We start from the raw sequence: 6,518 nt of genomic DNA, 5'->3' as shown, positions 1-6,518 counted from the left end.
GCTCTCAATTAGTTTCATGGTGTCGTGGTGCAACTCTAGTTCTTTGATCCATGTTGAGTGGATTTTTGTATAAGGTGTAAGGTAGGGGTCTTCCTTCATACTGCGGCATGTGGACATCCAGTTTTCCCAGCACCATTTGTTGAAGAGGCTGTCCTTGTTTCAGGGGTTGGTTTTAGGTCCTTTGTCAAATATGAGTTGGTTATAGATGTTTGGATTGATCTCCAGTGTTTCTATTCTGTTCCATTGGTCTATCCATCTGTTTTTGTACCAGTACCAGGCTGGTTTTTTTTTTTTTTGACAGGCAGAGTGGACAGTGAGAGAGAGAGACAGAGAGAAAGGTCTTCCTTTGCCGTTGGTTCACCCTCCAATGGCCGCCGCGGCCAGCACGCTGCGGCTGGCGCACTGCGCTGATCCGATGGCAGGAGCCAGGAGCCAGGTGCTTTTCCTGGTCTCCCATGGGGTGCAGGGCCCAAGCACCTGGGCCATCCTCCACTGCACTCCCTGGCCACAGCAGAGGGCTGGCCTGGAAGAGGGGCAACCGGGACAGAATCCCCACCCTGACCGGGACTAGAACCCGGTGTGCCGGCGCCGCTAGGCGGAGGATTAGCCTAGTGAGCCGCGGCGCCGGCCCAGGCTGTTTTGATTATAACTGCCCTGTAGTATGCTTTGAAGTCTGGAATTGTGATGCCTCCGGCCTTGTTTTTATTGTTAAGGATTGCTTTAGCTATTCTGGGTCTCCTGCTTCTCATATGAATTTCAGCATCATTTTTTCTAGGTCTTTGAAGAATGACTTTGGTATTTTGATTGGTATTGCATTGAACTTGTAAATTGCTTTTGGGAGAATGGACATTTTGATGATATTGATTCTTCCAATCCATGAGCATGGCAGGTTTTTCCATTTTTTTGTGTCGTATTCTATTTCTTTCTTTAGTGTTTTGTAATTTTCATCATAGAGGTCTTTGACCTCCTTGGTTAAATTTATTCCAAGGTACTTTATTGTTTTTGTGGCTATCATGAATGGGATTGATCTTAGTAGTTCTTCCTTGGCCCTGGCATTGTCTGTGTATACAAAGGCTGTTGATTTCTGAGCGTTGACTTTGTATCCTGCTACTTTACCAAACTCTTCTATGAGTTTGAGTAGCCTCTTATAGGAGTTTATTGGGTCTTTTATATATAGTATCATGTCATCTGCAAACAGGGATAGTTTGACTTCCTCCTTTCCCATTTGTATCCCTTTAATTTCTTTTTCTTGCCTGATGGCTCTGGCTAAGACTTCTAGGACTATATTGAATAGCAATGGTGAGAGTGGGCATCCCTGTCTGGTGCCAGTTCTCAATGGAAATGCCTCCAACTTTTCCCCATTCAATATGATGCTGGCCTTTGGTTTATCATAGATTGCCTTAATTGTGTTGAGGAATGTTCCTTCTAACCCCAATTTGCTTAGGGTTTTCATCATGAAGGGGTGTTGTATTTTGTCAAATGCTTTCTCTGCATCTATTGAGATAACCATATGATTTTTGTTTCTCAATTTGTTAATGTGCTGGATTACGTTGATTGACTTTTGAATATTGAACCATCCCTGCGTACCAGGGATAAATCCCACTTGGTCCAGGTGAATGATCTTTCTGATGTGTAGTTGGATTCAGTTTGCCAGAATTTTATTGAGTATTTTGCATCTATGTTCATCAGGGAGATAGGTCTGTAGTTTTCTTTCTCGGCAGTGTCTTTTCCGGGCTTAGGAATTAAGGTGATATTGGCTTCGTAGAAGGAATTTGGGAGGATTCCCTCTCTTTCAATCGTTTGGAATAATTTGAGAAGAACTGGGGTTAGTTGCTCTCTAAATGCCTGGTAAAATTCGGCAGTGAAGCCATCCGGTCCTGGGCTCTTCTTTTTCGGTAGTGCATTTATTACTGATTCAATTTCTTCCATGGTTATGGGTCTGTTTAGATTTTCTATATCTTCACGGCTCAGTTTAGGAAGGTTGCATTTGTCCAGGAATCTATCCATTTCTTCCAGGTTCCCCAATTTGTTAGCATACATCTCTTTGTAGTAGTTTCTGATGATTCTTTTTATTTCTATTGTGTCAGTTGTTACATTTCCATTACTATCTTTGATTTTACAGATTTGGGTCTTCTCTCTCCTTTTTTTGGTTAGTTGGGCCAATGGTGTGTCGATTTGGTTTATTTTTTCAAAGAACCAGCTCCTGGTTTTGTTGATCTTTTGTATTGTTTTTTTTTGGTTTCAATTCTGTTTATTTCTTCTCTGATCTTTAGTATTTCTTTCCTCCTTTTGGATTTGGGCTTGATTTGCTGCTGTTTTTCTAGTTCCTTGAGGTGCATGGAGAGTTCATTTGTTTGGTTCCTTTCCAGCTGCTTGATTTAGGCACTAATTGCTATAAACTTTCCTCTTAGCACTGCTTTTGCTGTGTCCCACAGGTTTTGATAGGTTGTGTTATCATTTTCATTTGTTTCTAGAAATCTTTTTATTTCTCTTTTAATTTCTTCGATGACCCACTGTTCATTCAGGATCATGTTGTCCATTCTCCATATATTTGCATATGGTGTAGAGATTCTTGGGTTGTTGATTTCAAGTTTCACTGCACTGTGGTCTGAGAAGCTGCATGGTATAGTTTCAATTTTTTTGAACTTGTTGAGGCTCCCTTTATGGCCTAGTATATGGTCAATCCTAGAGAATGTTCCATGTACTGGGGAGAAATACGTGAACTCTGTGTCTGTGGGGTGGAGGGTTCTGAAGATATCTATTAGGTCTATTTGGTCTATGGCATCAATTAGCTCAGTTGTTTCCTTGTTGAATTTCTGTCTGGTTGATCTGTCCATTGGTGAGAGTGGGGTGTTGAAGTCCCCTGTTACTATTGTATTTGAGTCTATATCTCCCTTTAAATCCTTTAGTAATTCTTTCAGGTAGCCAGGCGCCCTGTAATTAGGTGCGTATACATTTATAATAGTAATGTCTTCCTGTTGGATAGATCCTTTAATCATTATATAGCGCCCTTCTCTGTCTCTTTTAATAGTTTTTATGTTAAAGTCTATTTTGTCTGATATTAGGATGGCCACACCAGCTCTTTTTTGATTTCCATTAGCTTGGAGTATCTTTTTCCATCCTTTCACTTTCAGTCTGCATGCATCTTTGCTGATGAGGTGTGTCTCCTGAAGGCAGCATATAGTTGGATCCTCTTGTTTTATCCAATCCGCTAGTCTGTGCCTCTTTGTCGTGGAATTAAGACCATTCACATTCAATGTGATTACTGTTAAGTACTGTCTTTTTCCCTTCATGTTTCCTGAAACGAGCTGTTTATGTATTTGAACTTTGTGGGTTACTCTACATTCGCTTTTTTTTGCAGTGAAGTTCTTGTTTTTGTATTTCTGTGTGCAGCACGTCTTTGAGCAAGTGTTGTAGGGTTGGACGCGTGGATACAAATTCTTTCAGTTTCTGTTTGTCGTGGAAAATCTTTATTTCCCCTTCATTGATAAATGATAGCTTTGCAGGATATAGTATTCTAGGTTGGCATTGTTTGTCTTTTAAAACTTGAAATATATCATGCCATTGTCTCCTTGCCTGTAGTGTTTGCGATGAGAAGTCTGGGGTGAGTCTGATTGACTTACCCCTGAATGTGATTTGTCGCTTTTCTCTGGCACATTTTAGGATTTGTTCTTTGTGTGTCACTGAACTGAGTGTTGCCACAATGTGTCGTGGTGAATTTCTCTTCTGGTCTACTCTTCGGAGTCCTGGTTATCTGTTGTATTTGTGTGTTGTTATCCAGCTGCCTTTGTTTAAAGTTTTCTGATATTATTTCGTTGAAGACACCGTCTAATCCATTCTCTCTTTCCACCCCCTCAGGGACTCCTATTATCCGAACATTACACCATTTGATTGAATCTTGTAGGTCTCCAACCGTGTTTTTTAATTTTTTAATTTCTTCTTCTTGCGATTGAACTGACTGTATTATTTCTGGAAGTTTGTCTTCGAATTCTGATATTCGGTCTTCTATTTCATCTGTTCGATTTCCGAGGGATTCCACGGTGTTTTTTATATGGTCAATTGAGTTTTTCAGTTCTAGTATCTCATTCTGGCTTCTCTTTAAGATCTCTAATCCTTGGGCTTGTTTTTCATTCAGCTCTTGACACTGTTTCTCATTATTTCTAAGTATTCTGGTTATTAATTTTTTGAATTCTTTTTCTGGCATGTTTTCAACTTCTTCTTCTGCCTCTGTTATGGTTGGTTTAGCCTGCTCCATTGGCAAATTTATATTATCTTCTATATTTTTTTGGTTTTTGTTTTGTTTTTTGGCATTCTGTCTGGGTGATTTTTCGGGTTGATTTCCCTCTACTATAGGCTGCTGTGAGTCTCTACCAATATCCAGTGTAACCAGGCTGCTTTACACAGCCCGCAGGTAAGCAGACAGGATGGCTGCTCTCTGCCCACTGCAGCTGTGGATCCTGTGCTTTTTCCCCACCAGGAGGCGCTATTCAGTAACTTGAGTAGTTGGGTCTCAGGGCTTTGGGCTGCCCTCCCTCGAGCACCCTCAGCTCCACCTTTGGGCTCCACCTCCGAAGGTTAGTGTGGAGGCAAAGATAGTTCTCCTTTAAGCCCAAATGTAAACAAACAAAATAGCTGCTTCCCGCCCGCTGGAGCTCCGGGGAGGCGCCAAGAGATACTGGCTTACTCAGTCTCTCAATTAGTGTCCCTGAATCGTGCACTCTCTCCACCGGCACCACTCACTCTGTTCCGTTTTCTATTTCCTCCCCCACTCAGTCGTGCATGTCTCAGTGTCCGTCCCAGGATGTGTTGGGGGAGGGGCGGCGGCAGCTGTGCCTTGGTGCTGGGCGAGCGCCCCATCTCACCTCAGCTTCCAGCGCTGGTGCATACACGCTCCTGCTGGTGTCCTGAGTCTCAGGCGTCCGCATCCTCCTCGCGTGTCCACCCTAACACCCCAGTTTGAGGAAGGGCTTAAAAACTACAAATTTTCATCCCTCTTTGAACCTTCCCTTAGTGGAGCTTCACTGTGCTCCCTCCCTCTCTATTCCGCCATCTTCCGAGAACACTTTCAAAAATTATGGGGATCCACTCTCCAGGAATCTGAAAATTACTTAAACGATTGTAATAACCAGGGGACTGTTTACTCAAGAAAACTGGCTGAAGTTTTTTTTTTTAAATAGTGAGATTTGGGACATCATATACTTTTCTGTTCATATGTTCCACTCCTCTCTTACTTGGTAGTATAAAATTGGCCTTCTATAAATGAAACACACAAAAGCACAAAGCTAAAAAGTGCAAAATTTGCTTAATGTTCATCAAAAAATGAAAATACCATACCTGATCTCTTGTGAGTTGTTATGGTAAAAATTGAGTCACATTAAAAATATTGTTTAAAATTACCTTCAGTTTATGTATAAATGAGTTTCATGTTTATCTGTGTTCTGTCTCAAGATTTGTCAGTATGATTCTATAAATATTATAAAATCCAAAAATTTCAAAATCCAAAATGACTCATTTCCAAGACTTTCACCTTTGAACAGCTTTGAACAGACTTTAAAACAGACTTTGAACAGCTACTAAAACCAGAATGTACATAATCACAATGAAATTAGCAGCTGAACAGCCACCAGAGGAAATGGAACAGTTGCACCAAAAGCTCAACAAATAGCTAGGATCCCAGTAGGATGATCTGGCTTTATTTGACCTAACTCAAATCTAGCTTGATAACAGTTTTTATTTTTCCTGAGATAATTTATTGAAAATAAGAAGTAGCAATATGTAAATAGTAAGGATATATGAAATGATAGCATTTAGTGAAAACATTTAATAGATAGGAAACAAAATTAAAAAGAAAAGCTAGGGAATGTGATGTTTTTAGGCACTGTATTTTTGTGTCCACCTCAAAACTCAAATGTTGAAGTCCTAATTCTAAATTTGGCTGTGTTTAGAGATGGAACCTCTAATGAAGTGATTGAGGTTAAATGGTACATGAGAGGCCATAGTCCTATAGGCAAGGGCTATTCAATTCACTATTTCAAATTCTTAATGGAATTTTTGTCTAATTATTAGCTGACCACTAAGCTAACCAAGAAGAAACTTTAATTGTTACAATTAACAAAGGCTACAGAATTAGTTTGGGAAAGTCATTAACCAAAGAGCAACCAAAAAAGAAACAAAAACAAAAGCAAAGCAAAACTAATGAGCAACCAATTGGACTTACCCCTAATAGTAGAGTTAGAAACGTGCCAGGGGATTCCAATTCAATCCCATCAAGGTGGCATGTACCTATGGCATCTCACTAGTCAAAGTGATCAGTTTCAGTTCATAACTGATCATAATGATAGGATTGAGAGTCAGAGGGATCACATAAACAAGACTAGTGTCTGCTAATACTAACTGATAGAATAAAAAAGGGAGAGAACTATTCAACATGGGAAGCGGGATACATGGCAGACTCAGAATAGCAGATGTCCTAAACAGCATTCTGGCCTCAGAATTAGCCCTTAAGGCAATCGGATCCA

The sequence above is a fragment of the Oryctolagus cuniculus genome, chromosome 8 (assembly GCF_051225735.1).
Source record: "Oryctolagus cuniculus isolate XC-2025 breed Fujian yellow rabbit chromosome 8, ASM5122573v1, whole genome shotgun sequence".
Classification (NCBI taxonomy): Eukaryota; Metazoa; Chordata; class Mammalia; order Lagomorpha; family Leporidae; genus Oryctolagus; species Oryctolagus cuniculus.
This window is presented reverse-complemented; position numbering follows the sequence as displayed.